Source organism: Onychostoma macrolepis, chromosome 15 (genome assembly GCF_012432095.1).
Source record: "Onychostoma macrolepis isolate SWU-2019 chromosome 15, ASM1243209v1, whole genome shotgun sequence".
Lineage (NCBI taxonomy): Eukaryota > Metazoa > Chordata > Actinopteri > Cypriniformes > Cyprinidae > Onychostoma > Onychostoma macrolepis.
The window spans coordinates 575475-590958 of record NC_081169.1 but is presented as its reverse complement, the minus strand read 5'-3'; the positions used below and the strand labels follow the sequence as shown (position 1 = coordinate 590958).

Here is a 15484-nt window from a genome sequence, read left to right as displayed (position 1 = left end):
TCTACTTGTATATACATGTACAAATTAAATTGAGGAAATTAAGTAATTGTAGATGTCATAGTCCAGTAGCACAATGGCTTAATTAACATTGTTCCTTTTTGCATTGTTTCAAAATAAGGACATTTGGTCACACTTTATATTAGGTGGCCTTAACTACCATGTACTTGCATTAAAAAATAAGTACAATGTACAATGTGCAAAACACTATTGCTGCTATTGAGGTGGGATACGGGTAAGGTTAGGGACAGGTTTGGTGGTCTGGGTAGGTTTAAGGGCGGGTTACGGTGTAAGGGATGGGTCAACAGTGTAATTCTAAATGTAATTACATAAATTAATTACAGATGTAACTACATATAGGTATTTTTAAAAATATAAGTACAATGTAAACACATGAATGTACACCAAGTGCATTGTATCAAATGATTAATTTAAATATAAGTACATAGTAGTTAAGGCCACCTAATATAAAGTGGGACCAGACATTTTATTCTTGAACTGGATAAAATTGGGTTACTTTTCTGACTATTTATGGATGTGAAACTTATCATGTAATGTGAGAAGATTTATTGCAGAACAAGTATAAGTGCATATATACAGATAATTTAGACAGTGTACTCACTCTTACAATCATAGCAGCAAATAATGAAACAAAACAAGTAAATTATGTAGGAAATTACATGAACTGAATTAACAAGTTAAAAGGTCCAAGTATATAATTTTTGTAAACACATAATGGTCATACAAATCTGAAGGCAAGTCTATATTGCTACAGTTGCTGCTAGCTTCTGGTGATAGAGGCCTAATGAGGTAAATGGCCCAGATGAAAGCACACAACTGAGGATCCTATGAGGCTTGGCACACCATGGAATATGTTGACTCATGATTAATATTTGGTTTTTACTCTGAAAAACACACATAACCTACTTTAATCATGTGCAGCTGGTCTGTGGTTTGTAGCAGTCCACATCTCATCCTGTTCAACAACGCTATTGGCTGCTTTGCATCTTCCCTTGAATGCTATTGGTGGATTACGGAAAATGTGATTGTTACAGTTCATGTCTGTTATTTCCCTCTCTGCTCGCTCTTTACAACAACAGCTGTTTCCCAGACACTCTTATCTTCAGGTAAGTACTGTTTTGGTGTTTTAAATTTTAGGGTTGTAATGGTACATTTATTCGTGCAGAACATTTTCGGGTAACACTTTAGAATACTGTTCCGTCGTTAATGAATAACTACACAGGAACAAATGACTAATGCACTATTAACACTGTAGTAACTACTATTAACTAACAAGAAACTCTGATTAACGATTTATTAAGTAATAACGCTAAGTTGAAACTGGTAGTTCACTATTAGCTAATCAATAACGACTATTTTTTTCATATATCCTGAGAACTCCTAAGAACTACTTTATACAGGTTCATAATTAATGTGAATTATGCATAATGAATAATTAATTCTAAAATGAAGATCATGGTAACCCACTAGTAATGACTCAAGTGTTACTACATCCTTCTGAAGAAACTACTAATTATTTGGATCAGTATTCTAAAGTGAAGATCACAGTAACCCACTAGTAATGATTTAAGTGTTACCAAACCTAGCTAAATGAATTACTAACCAGGACCTTACAAAAACCTCAAAGGTTTACAATGACTTCAGTAATTACTAGAGAATTATCATGACCTTCACTTTAGAATACTAATCCAAAAAATGACTAATTCATTTAGAAGGATGTCGTAACACCTGAATAATTACTATCCAATACTTTACAAAAACCTCAAAAGCTTACAATGATTTCAGTCATTACTAGAGAATTATCATGACCTTCACTTTAGAATACTGACCCAAATAATTAGTAATTCCTTCTGAAGAATTTGGTAACACTTGAGTCATTACTAGTGGGCTACCATGACCTTTACTTTAGAATTAATTATACATTATGTATTATTCATATTAATTATCAACCTGTATACAGTAGTTCTTAGTAATTCTTGGGAGGTATGAAAAAAATGATAGTTACTGATTAATTAATAGTGAACTACCACATTACTTACTAATTCATTAATCAGAGTTTCTTGTTAGATACTAGTAGTTACTAGAGTGCTAATATTGCATTACTCATGTGTTCTTGTGTAGTTATTCATTAATGATGGAACAGTATTCTAAAGTGTTACCCATTTTCGGAACGGGTCTTTTGGGTCAGTAAGCATATATCTCTATCTATCTATCTATCTATCTATCTATCTATCGATCAAATATATGGTTTAACAATGCATACGTGGAACTTTTCAGTCCATGCTATTTCAGTTGATGCATGAATAAAACCTCACTATATGTTATCATACATTACCTACCATCCAATTAATTAATGTGAAGAAAACAAAAAGCAAATCATTAAAATATCAAATCAGTATGGGCAGCCATGATTAAAAAAAAAAAAAAAACTACACTAAACTTAATATAATATAAATCTAGTGCTTAGGCTATTCTTCAAAAGTGTTTTATTTATTTATTTTTTACATTTCTAGAATAATCAAATAACCATACAAATATTTATAATATAAAATTATAACTAGACAGTTTAAATGATTATCTAGAAAGGGTAGTTTACATGATTTACAGGAAAAGACCAATTGCATCAACTGAGTGGTAGCTGTGTTTTTGTTTTATATAATTTTTGGTTTTAGAAAATGCTGAAAACTTAAAGATATAACCTAAGTTATTTCAGTGCTTTGTCTAACTGTGTCACATTTCAAAGTAGTTTTGAGTTTGATTGCATATAAATAGAAACAGCAGAACTACATACAAGTTTCTGTTTAAGTTCTGCTATTGTCCCATGGGTTTTTTCCCCCTACAAAATAAGATATTTGTCAGTGTTCTCTTTGTATTTGCTGATGTTTATGAAACTAAGCTATTCCCTTTTAAATTAATAAACATAGTGAAACTAGTTATCTTCCCCTTTTCTAGATTTTAGGTCTTAGGTCTTGTCTGATTATACAGTCTCTATCAACTGCCTTTATTAGCTTGGAAGGTTGAAGGACAAATACAAGTTCTGGCATGAAACTCTAGATGGCGCAGTCTGGTAGAGCTAACACAGTATGACATAATGACATCATTATCACATGTCAGAGCTGATTGGTTCTCTCCTGTATCGAGCCAATGAGCTTGCTACTCAACATTCAAATACTTAACTAATGTTTGCTACATTCAGCGGCATAATCTCAACGTCACGTTTGTTTAAATCTAAGGTTGATGTTTCATTAGCAGTGCTGAGGTGTGGTCGATTTCAGCTGCACACAGAGTCAAAAGCACACACTTTTATTGATTCTAATGGCTCTATACAATTAGAGAATATTGTTTTATTTTTGTGATCTACTTTTAATTTTTATTTTTTTAAATCAACAAAACAACATCCACACAAACAAACAACAGGGAGGGGGGAACCAACAATTTCAATTTGCAGCAAAAAGGACAAAACAGAATCCACATGAGTCCACAGACCGACAACAATTGAACATTCCCAAAACATGTGGAGAAAAGTACCTGCTGATACAGTGTTACAGACATGACAGTTATAGGTCAACTGCAGTTTCATTTTAAACCTCTTGTAAGGAGTAATGTATGCTCAATGGATGATTTTGAAATGGATAAGACGATGAGCCATGTTTTTAGAAGTTAAAATTAGATTAGACCACACCATCTCCCAGTCGACCACTAAATCAAAATCTGTTAATTCACGATTCCAGATAGATTTAATAGAAAGAGACTTTGCAGTGTGATCATTAAGTTTACTATATATTAAGTAAACAGATGGCCGACCAGAGGGTGGTGCGATCCAATCCCACACAGGATGAGAGGAAATAGGGGATGCCCAGGGAACTCCATAGGCCTTGAGAGCAGAACGTAACTGAAAAAAGACAAAATATGATGACACTGGAAAAAAAAAAAGTTTTTTTTTAGTTCTTGAAGTGAGCAGAGTGCCTGGTTATCATATACAGGTGCATCTCAATAAATTAGAATGCCATGGAAAAATCTATTTATTTCAGTAATTCAACTCAAATTGTGAAATTAAATAAATTCAGTGCACACAGACTGAAGTAGTTTAAGTTTTGGTTCTTTTAATTGTGATGATTTTGGCTGACATTTAACAAAAACCCAATTAAAAAATAAAAAATAAACATTTTTAGTGAATTGTTGGCCTTCTGGAAAGTATGTTCATTTACTGTATATGTACTCAATACTTGGTAGGGGCTCATTTTGCTTTAATTACTGCCTCAATTCGGTGTGGCATGGAGGTGATCAGTTTGTGGCACTGCTGAGGTGGTATGGAAGCCCAGGTTTCTTCGACAGTGGCCTTCAGCTCATCTGCATTTTTGGTCTCTATTTCTCATTTTCCTCTTGACAATACCCCATGGATTCTCTATGGGGTCCACGTCTGGTGAGTTTGCTGGTCAGTCAAGCACACCAACATTTAACCAACTTTTGCTGCTTTTGGCAGTGTGGGCAGGTGCCAAACCCTGCTGGAAAATGAAATCAGCATCTTTAAAAAGCTGGTCAGCAGAAGGAAGCATGAAGTGCTCCAAAATGTCTTGGTAAAGGGGTGCAGTGACTTTGGTTTTCAAAAAACACAATGGACCAACACCAGCAGATGACATTGCACCCCAAATCATCACAGATTGTGGAAACTTAACACTGGACTTCAAGCAACTTGGGCTATGAGCTTCTTCGCCCTTCCTCCAGACTCTAGGACCTTGGTTTCCAAATGAAATACAAAATTTGCTCTCATCTGAAAAGAGGACTTTGGACCACTGGGCAACAGTCCAGTTCTTCTTCTCCTTAGCCCAGGTAAGACGCCTCTTAACAAGAGGAATACGACAACTGTAGCCAAATTCCTTGACACGTCTGTGTGTGGTGGCTCTTTATGCCTTGACCCCAGCCTCAGTCCATTCCTTGTGAAGTTCACCCAAATTCTTGAATCAATTTTGCTTGACAATCCTCATAAGGCTGCGGTTCTCTCGGTTGGTTGTGCATCTTTTTCTTCCACACTTTTTCCTTCCACTCAACTTTCTGTTAACATGCTTGGATACAGCACTCTGTGAACAGCCAGCTTCTTTGGCAATGAATGTTTGTGGCTTACCCTTCTTGTGAAGGGTGTCAATGATTGTCTTCTGGACAACTGTCAGATCAGCAGTCTTCCCCATGATTGTGTAGCCTAGTGAACCAAACTGAGAGACCATTTTGAAGGTTCAGGAAAACTTTGCAGGTGTTTTGAGTTGATAAGCTGATTGGCATGTCATCATATAATAATTTGTTAAGATCGTGAATTGGTGGGTTTTTGTTAAATGTGAGCCAAAATCATCACAGTTAAAAGAACCAAAGATTTAGGGTGAATCCCATTTCTCTGTCTTACTCCTTCCCCTTACCCCTTCCCCTTAGTTTTGCATGTTCACGTGAGAGTAAGGGCTATCCCAATTCTCGTTTTGATCGAGGGGTAGGGCTAAGGGGAAGGGGTACATACCCCTTAAAACCAAGCATTTTCGCGAGCTTACTTGAAACCGACGGGTACCCAGAACACACTGCGCAACCGGCAACAATCAAGTATATTCGGCTTAAATAATTTATTTAAAAATTACGACAGTCTTGTTTTGTGCTCTAGACAGTCCTGTACATATATATTTGCAACCATGTTCTTAATTGAAACGTTTTAAAAATCGCTAGTTTGCGGCGCTAACGTTACATTGCTGATTTGCACAACAGTCCCGCAGACTAGCCTTGAATGGACTCCATGCATGTCTACAGTTTTAACAAGTTTGTAAAACGATCCAAAGTTCGTGATCGACACTTGTCGGCTCTGGTGACGTAGCAGCCAGCTAGCAACGGTGTATGATGACGTAACCGTAACCAAGTGGTGTCTCATTTCATAGGGGTATGTTTTCACCCCTAGCGCTTACCACTCGGTTTCGAGGGACAAGGGCTAGGGGTAAGACGTAGGGGAAGGGGTAAGACAGAGAAATGGGATTCACCCTTAAACTACTACGTCTGTGTGCATTGAATTTATTTAATACACGAGTTCACAATTTGAGTTGAATTGCTGAAATAAATGAACTTTTCCATGACATTCTAATTTATTGAGATGCACCTGTAAGGCCAAGAGGGCTGGACAAATGGCCAATTTCAACATAAAAAATTAAAGTTGTGCCATAAGGGTGTGTTGTTATAAAATTTGAAAGGTCCTCCCATCAGACGTTCCACCCTTTTAGAGAAAAAAAAAAGAAGTCGTCCTTAGATGTAGTATTCTGGATTCTCCAAAGATCGATAACATTAAGTTCAGTGATAAATTTATTCAATAACTTAGAGGATGGGTTAGCTGTAGGATCAGGCTGAGATTTATCCAATGCAGGATTTAAAACAGCACGAAAATCACCACCCATCACTACACTCAAAAAAATGATTTGGTCTAAATTGTTCCAGTGTTCATGTGTTTCCACACTACAGAGTGTTCAAGTAGAATTGAAGCAGTGCTGGAGTTAAGAAGATAATTATGTGATGATTGATCATTAATGATGAACACCTGCTGTTATCAGGAAGAATCACCGAAGGAAAGAGAAACACAAGAACTACAACTGACTTCAGCCACAGCTGAAGATGAAATCAACTGAAAAAAAAGAAGACATTAAATCTCTCAAGATCTGATTAAACAGCATCAGACTGACCAGATTGACTTTATTTCTGTCAGACTTCTAGAGAAGCTCTTATTGAGAATTAACAGAGGTTTAGATGCTTTATTGTTTTGTTTGAAATCACCATCAAAGAGACCAGTGTTTCCTTTTGTTGGGCTCTGGGCTCTTGACATGTTGGTGTTAATATTACACTGGTTGCTTTAATTGTGTGTTTATATAGAACACACTTTGTTTAGCCAGCAAAAAAAAAAAAGTTGTGGGCGAATGATCCACCGATCTCATTTCAAGTCCAACATCTGATTGTATGGATGTAGTACTGCTTTAGATGTAGTAGTCTTGTAAAATCAGATAATTTAAATAATTTACAAATCACTTTGTGCTCAAAAAGTAGCAATGCAAAGATCACAGACATCAAGAATCAGCGTATGAATCTCAACAATGGTGACAGTCAACAAAATGCTTCATGTTGCAATGCATGCTGGGTACCAGCATAGTACAAGACTCTCCCATGTATCCCAGCATGCATTGCAGCATGAATAAACAACGCAGCTGAATTGTCTGATTATTTTCTTTTATTCTTACTATTTTATTTTACGTATGCTGTTATAGTTGTGACTTTTAGTAGCTTGTTTTGTGATGTTCAGAGTTTTATCTGAATATTTTCTTGACTGTCACCATTGTTGAGATTCATACACTGATTCTTGATGTCTGTGGTCTTTGTATTGCTACAGATGAAAACTTCATGTGCACAAGGTGATTCACATTATCTGATATTTACAATACTGCAAGATATGAAGCTACGAAAAAATCTAAAACAGTATAATGTCTATATAATCAGAAATTGGACTTGAAATGAGATCAGTGACAAGATCTACCCACAACTCTTTTTCACTTGGCTTCGCTGGTTAAACAAAGTGTGTTTTAAATGATCACACAATTAAAGCAACCAGCATAATATTAACACCAAAATGTCAAGGGTCAAGAGCCCAGAGCCCAGAGCCCAACAAAAGGAAACACTGGTCTCTTTGATGGTGATTTCAAACAAAACAATAAAGCATCTAAACCTCTGTTAATTCTCAATAAGAGCTTCTCTAGAAGTCTGACAGAAATAAAGTCAATCTGGTCAGTCTGATGCTGTTTAATCAGATCTTGAGAGATGTAATGTCTTCTTTTTATTTCAGTTGATTTCATCTTCAGCTGTGGCTGAAGTCAATTGTAGTTCTTGTGTTTCTCTTTCCTTCGGTGATTCTTCTTGATAACAGCAGGTGTTCATCATTAATGATCAATCATCACATAATTATCTCCTTAACTCCAGCACTGCTTCAATTCTACTTGAACACTCTGTAGTGTGGAAACACATGAACACTGGAACAATTTAGACCAAATCATTTTTTTGAGTGTAAAGGACAATCCTTCTGCTCAAGTAATATATTGGAAATATTCATAAAAAATGCACCGTCTGCCTCATTCGGGCAGTAAATGGAGACCTGTGCTAACCTGTCATTATGTGTTTTACAGTGTATAAAAACAAATCTACCTTCATCATAATTCCCGGTATGTTCAATAGTTAAATGTAACTTCCTATCGACTAAGTTAAGCACCCCCTTCGTTTTATTAGGGGCACAAGAGAAGGCTGCCAGTTTGTAATACTTGTTTTGAAAATGTGCCACATCGCATTGTTTTAAATGAGACTCTTGTATCAGGGCACAGGAAAATGATTTACGGTGCAAATATTCTAATATCTGAATACACTTAATAGGAGAATTTAGGCCATTCACATTCAATGATAAGATATTTAGAACATGCATTGTGTGCTCGCAATGCCAAGATTCTGTCAAAGCGAAGAGAAACAAAAGTAATGCCATACTGCCAGTGACATGTAAACATTAGTATGTATCCTGGATACCAATCCACCTAGATGCATAGTTCTTTTGAAAGAAAATCAGAATAAATAAAAGTATTGATGTCTGTTGAAGGGCATAGAAAAAAAGCAAAAACAAGGAACGACAAACAACTGTGTATAAACACCAAAGCAGACCGCATATTACCGAGAGTGTACACTGGTAAAACTGATGTGTTAGATCAACTTAAAATATATATGCACCATTTTTGCATCACACTTTTTAAGTAAACCCAACTTGGAACAATTTTGCTTAAAATAAACAAGATAATCTTTGTAATATGAACGTAAATATTTGAGTTCACTCAGTATTCTTTACTTAAAACATGCAACATAATATAATCTACTAAGTAATTTCAGGCTTAACATTTAAGTAATTTTAAACTTAACATTTAAACTAATTTATATTAAAAATATAATTAATTGAGTTCAACCAAAATAACATTTTAACTTATTTTAGATCTTCAACTATTGGTTTGCTTACTGCACTACTACTGGTTTGCTTACTGCACTACTACATTTCACTCAGTCACGGTTTATAAAGTTTACTTAATCAATGTTGCACTGGGGATAAAATACTTGCTATTAAATCAGGTGGTTTACTTATAAACGTATAAGTAAACAGCTTGTTATCCTTTTAAACTAATATGTCCACCCAAAACAAATATTACTGAAAGTAACAGGGACCTCAATACCTGGTACACCCTACACAATGACGGTAACAATCAGTGAATAGTATTTGAGTATGAATGGGTCATTTTTGAGTAGAAAATGAACTCCAGATGTCACAAAACAGTAAGTTACTAACCTAACAACAAAAGCAACCATAAAATAGTGTAAATGCAACTAAAAAACAGTGAAAAATTGTACCTTTTTAATTATTCATGCCCCAGTGCATGATGGGAAAAACAGGATCATAACTTAAAGAATCCTTGTAAACATAACAAACAATTCTAAATAAAATATACTTATGAGTTCAAACGTTGATTTGTACAAGTTTAAATTGAGTAATAATATAGAATTTACTTAATTTTTTTAAATTATTGCCTGAACTAAATTATTTAATGTAGAAATTACATTTGTTTTTATGTAGTATTTACTTCACCACAAAATCATTTTTCTCAGTGTAGGTCTGCATAAAAACTACAGAAACAAATGTTGATGCGTGACCAGTCCACTTCAATGCAAAACATGTCCTCAAAGGCCCACTGAGCCAAAAGCATAGTGATTGAACCTGCTCTCCATCAGCCCGAAGAACAATAATAATAAAGAAAAATAAAGAAAATAAATCATTATTATTTACCAATCAGCGGACGAAAGTACAGGGCAGGGGCAAGATTCCAAAAAGAAATTGGCATTGTCCTGCGTATATTTCACCAGATATGCCTGCCGAGCACCCTTCAGGATCGTCGATCTGTCATGCCATCTTAGTACACGGAAGATGAGAGTACGCGGCCAATCAGAGTTTTTCCTTCCATCATACACACGATGGGCCTGGTCAATCTCGATGTCACTGCCTTTCAGGGAAGGGATCCACTTGGAAAGATTAGCTCTGATGAAGCCAGCTGCATCGTAGCCTTCAGCCCCCTCCGGCAACCGTTTTTTTCGGTGAGTTGCTCCAGCTGATTTCTTAAGTTTGTGACTGTCCTCCTATCCTCACGTGCAGCTGCTAGATTTTCAACTTCTGCTTTTAGCTCTTTTACAGAATCGTTGGTCGTTTGTATATCCAAATGTAGATCACGGAGAGCTGGGGTCAGTACAGAGTCTATCGCGTCTCTTACAGTCGAAGCCACTACCGAATCGAGAGTACTTTGTTACTCTATGAGCACTAGCTTGATACCGTTAGCTATAGCAGCGTCAAGATCCTCTCTGGAGATGGTGGAATCTTTGAATTTTTTTTCTTTATTGGCAATTGTCCACTCTCTCTTTTCCGGCTGTATTTGACTGCTGGAGCAGTTAAGCCGGTTAACGTGGTAGCCCAGGCACACATAGATAGTAATTCTTGAGGTTCACATGGCTCTTTGGAGCAGCAGCAGTACATATGTCTTGGCTTTGTGGGGGGTGTCTTGTCTGTTCCTGTCTGTTAATATTCATGTGTGTGGACTAGACATGTGCTGGTATTCTATGGAGCGAATTTTGTGCAGATATTCATCAAACAAATCCAGCATTTTGCAAATAAACAATCTGATTTACAAAGAAAATCTTGACTTTCAAACAAACGCAAAGTGATTTGCAAATCCAAAACTCTGTTTGAGTGAAAATGCAGAGGTATGGACAAATATATGTATTGTGTGTTACAACTTTGAGACTCATTTGCCTTTTTATGACAAAACTTGATTTTATTTTCTCACAAATGCCTGCAGGTAGATTTTCTCACATGTGTGCAAACAGATTTTCTCACAAATGCAATTGAGCAACTTCCTTTTCCAAAAACAGCAGATGGCGATGTTGGTCAATTTACGCTAGTCTCCCGAGACCCGAAAAACCTGTTTACCTTTTCAGGGAATACAGCAGACCAACATAAGTTGGGAACAGGTGAGTTTCTGTCTTATTATTGTTCTAATTAACCATTTAGCCTAGGTGTTTTCACAAAGCAACCCCACTACAATGTTAGTGAAATTCACAATAAGTGCTGTAAAGTTGTTAACATGATTGATTAGTTCAAAAGTGTCATCAGTGGTGACATGGCTAAACATTTAAGTAGGCAGTCTTTCTCTATAAAAACTGATCCATTCTCTGTACCTCTTATCCTCTGTTGGATCGTGGGATATAGAATATATAGGCTACATATGTTGATACAATTAATTAACATTCAAAACAATGCAGGGGTATAACAATATATTGTGTCACAATATATAGTCATTTTACAATGCAAATGTATTATGGAGCAACAATATTGTGTACCAAGAATGAAAGCTTAGATCATTTAATTTGGTATCAGATATAGTAATATCACCCAAGAGGTCATTAATTATTAACAAAACAAAAATTAAAACAAGTCACATTGTTTAGTGCAATATCGAAAACTTTTTAAATGTTGTAACACTGTGCAATCATTTGTGTCTAAAATAAATATGTAATTTTTTAGCCAAGCAAAATGATGAATATTTCTCTTCTGGTGTCACTTTTGTCCTGTGAATTGGGGAGAAGGATCAAGTTCACGCTGATATAATACTAAGTTCAGCATTTTAATAAACAGTGGTTTACCAGTATTTCAGAATGATTTTAACAAAGGAATGATTAGAAAATACTCTTTGGGGTCGAAGACCGTGGGATTTGTCACATTTTCATGATGACCACAAAAATAAATACAGATGCGAGTATGGCATAGTTTTAAACTGCAAAGGTTCTACTTTTATTTGTGTATAGTCTTAATAACAACAAAACAGTGTGCTTTTGTAAAATAAAGAAAACAAACAGGGTGCGTTCTCTGCCATCTCTGGGAATTTTCTACATAGGCACATGAATAAAACAACCTGAATTTCAGTGAATATGTGCCTCACATACATCATACATATATGTATAGAAAGCTTGACATGTCTACTTTTAAATAAACCAATTCAAATTGAAAACAAATATTCTCTGATTACAGCTATATAATCTGTATGAAAGTAAGGAGAGGTACAGTTTCTCCTGTAATGTGATCCCGCCTCACACTGAGCACTCTGTTCACATGTTAATGATCTGAGGTCAGCCAGGTAAACATGTACATTGTTAAAAATCGCTGTAAAAAAAAAACAGCCAAATTTTGACAGTAGCATGCTGTTTTCCATTAAAACAATGCATTCTGGGTAATATTTGTCATTTTCGAGAAAGTAGTCTGCTGCTATATATCGGGAATAAACAGCGTTCAAAGTTTACACTCAGATACTGTGTTTCAAATCACACCCTACACCCTCATTCACTATTCCCTACATGAGTTTACTAATATAGTCCACTTGACAGAGAGAATGAAAACTAATGAGTGAATTCAGCCAATGACGAACAGCTGCTGTTAACGAGCGGAATCACTGAAGAAAAGAGAAACAAGACAAACACAAGAACTACAACTGACTTCAGCCTCAGCCTTAGATGAAATCAACTGAAGATTTAAACAACTCAAACAGCTTTACCAGCTCCACACTTTACTAACCAGACTGACTTTATTTGTGTCAGACATCTGCAGAAGATTTTAGAATGAACAGAGGTTTAGATGATGACGTTTTATTGTTTTGTTTCACACTACCATTGTGGAGATCAGTGTTTGCATTAGTTGGGCTCCTGACCCTTGACTTTTCAACATTGTTTTTTGTTTAATTGCTATAATTGTGTTCTTAAGCAAAATTGTTATGGTTGGTCAGGTGCTGTTGACTATTTCTAATTGTCACAGCCATTATTTACTGGACTGACTTAGAGTCTTGCTATATTATTATTGTATAATAGTCTAGTTATACGACTGTTTTATATTTTTAGATTTTCGGTGATTTGCAGCATGAGCAACATTGTGACAACCAGGAAATAAGAATTTAAAAACAGTTTGGGTTTAAAATATTTTGAACTATTTACACAAGGAGAGACATCAAGAATCAGCATATGAATCTCAACTATGGTGACAATCAAAAGCTTCATGCTGCAATGCATGCTAGGTAATGCATGCTGGGTACCAGCACAGTACAAAACTCATCTATGACTCCCAGCATGCATTGCAGCATGAATAAAATATGCTGCTGAATTGTCCACTTGTTTTCTTGAATTCTTACTATGTGCATTTATAGCCCCTTTCGCACCGCTTTAGTTCCAGAACTAAAAGTACAGTACTAAAGTACTGGGACGATTTTGCACGAACTATTTCCCAGTACCATTTAAAGGGTTGCATTCGCACCAACAGTGGGTACTAAGAAGTGACTAAAGCCGGTCGACAGCGACGTCATTTGTGCGCGGCGTTCAGCAACGAAAACAAAGAAGAACAACGTTAACAACAGGAGGATGGAGGACGCTGTGATCGGAGCTGTGTTTTTGTTGTGTCTTGCAGGGTTTCACAATAATTCTACATATACTTCAAGCGATTGAAAGAAAGGAAAGGAGTACGTCGAATCTCCAACGACAACTTGCAGTGCTACATTTCATTGAGGCTGATATAAACACAAAATGTCGTAGACGAAGTCTTCAGGTAAATGCCGTTTATAAATGCTCTCAGTATGATACAGTGTTTACACAGTATATGTTTACACAGTGTTTTAAATCATGGTGGGTGAGGGCGTTTTCGTACGCGTTTAGCCAATAAGCATACACTTACGTCACGGATAGTTCCTAGAACTGTTTTAGACCCTACTCTGAAGTAGGAGCTAATTTAGTTCCTCCAATGAAGTTCCTGGAACTAAAACCGTTCCTAGTTCCCGTGGTGCGAACACGCCAAAAAGTGGGTAGTTTCACAATTAGTTTGGGTACTATAAATATGTTCCTGCGGTGCAAAAGGCCCTTATGTCTCAACAATATAGCAGAATCTTACTTGACCTAATGTAAAAATAAAATTAATTTCTGGTACACAGTTGTTGCTATCCAAAATACTTCTGCATTTTAGTATTACAATATATTGTGACAATTAATTGTTATACCCCTGCATTTTTTTGAATGTTGAACAATTTTATCAACATATGTAGCCTATATATTCTATATCCCGCGATCCAACAGAGGATAAAAGGTACAGAGAATGGATCAGTTTTTATAGAGAAAGACTGCCTACTTAAATGTTTAGCCATGTCACCACTGATTTTTGTACTAATCAATCATGTTAGCAACTTATTGTGAATTTCACTGACGCTGTAGTAGGGTCGCTTTGTGAAAACATCTAAATGGTTAATTATAGATATAGTAAGACAGAAACTCACATGTTCCCCACTCATGTTGGTCTGCTGTATTCCCTGAAAAGGTAAACATGCGTCTCGAGAGACTAGCGTAAATTGACCAACAGCACCATCTGCTGTTTTTGGAAAAGGAAGTTGCTCAATTGCATTTGTGAGAAAATCTGCCTGCACGCATTTGTGAGAAAATCAAGTCAAGTTTCATCATAAAAAGGCAAATGAGTCTCACAGTTGTAACACACAATACATATTTGTCCATACCTATGCATTTTCTCTCAAATAGAGTTTTGTATTTGCAAATCACTTTGTGTTTGTTTGAAAGTCGAGTTTTCTTTGCAAAGCAGATTGTGTTTATTTGCAAAACGCTGGATTTGTTTAAAGGGGTGGTTTACTGCGATTTCACTTTTTTCATTTTAAACAGTGTGTAATGTTGCTGTTGGTGCATCAACAGTATCTGCAAAGTTGCTGCTCTGAAAGTTCAAAGTAAGCGGAGATATCGTCTTTTAAAAATCTGAAAGTTTAATGCCTACAAAAACGACTCATATGGGACTACAACGAGATACTTCCCGGGTTGCATACGTAATAAACCCATAAATTTGCATCAACCCCTCCCTCCGGAACATGCCAAAGAGGGGGCAAAGCCATGTTCTGCGGCTTTGTCGAAGAGGAAGAGTTATAGTGGAGAGTTGTAGCCATGCCGTCAAAACGGTGTTATTTTCACCCAGCTGTCAGGTCTTCTGTGTTCGGGCTTCCTACAGATGCTGTAGTTCGTCAACAATGGTTAAAATTTATGTTTGATTATGTTCCTGACAATTACAATCCTAGTTTAGGTCTCTGTGCTGCGCATTTTACGGAAGACAGCTTCCAGAATCTACATGAGTTCAATGCCGGATTCACACAGAAACTATTACTAAAACATGGAGCGGTTCCAACTTTAAAAACAGAGGCAGCAATTGTTGGGCCACAACCTGTAAGTAAGATTTAATAATTTTAAATGAATTTGCATGTATAATTTCAGACGTAATGTTTTAGTTTTATCAAGGTCGTAAACAAATGCCAAT

General features: G+C 36.1%; 1 protein-coding gene across 5 annotated transcripts in view; it reads left to right on the top strand.

The window, feature by feature from the left end:
* The first annotated feature begins 1086 nt into the window (after window positions 1-1086).
* LOC131520991 (C-C chemokine receptor type 5-like) overlaps window positions 1087-15484 on the top strand; it is a 28990-nt gene continuing 14592 nt past the window's right edge. Inside the window, exons 1-2 of one of the 5 annotated variants that reach the window (XM_058745599.1) lie at window positions 1089-1124; window positions 9964-10191. The gene's annotated coding sequence lies outside the window, so the exon portion shown is untranslated. Of the gene's footprint in view, window positions 1125-9652; window positions 10192-13704; window positions 13733-15484 lie in introns of those variants that run through there. The other 4 variants (XM_058745598.1, XM_058745600.1, XM_058745601.1 and 1 more) reach the window with 4 other exon arrangements.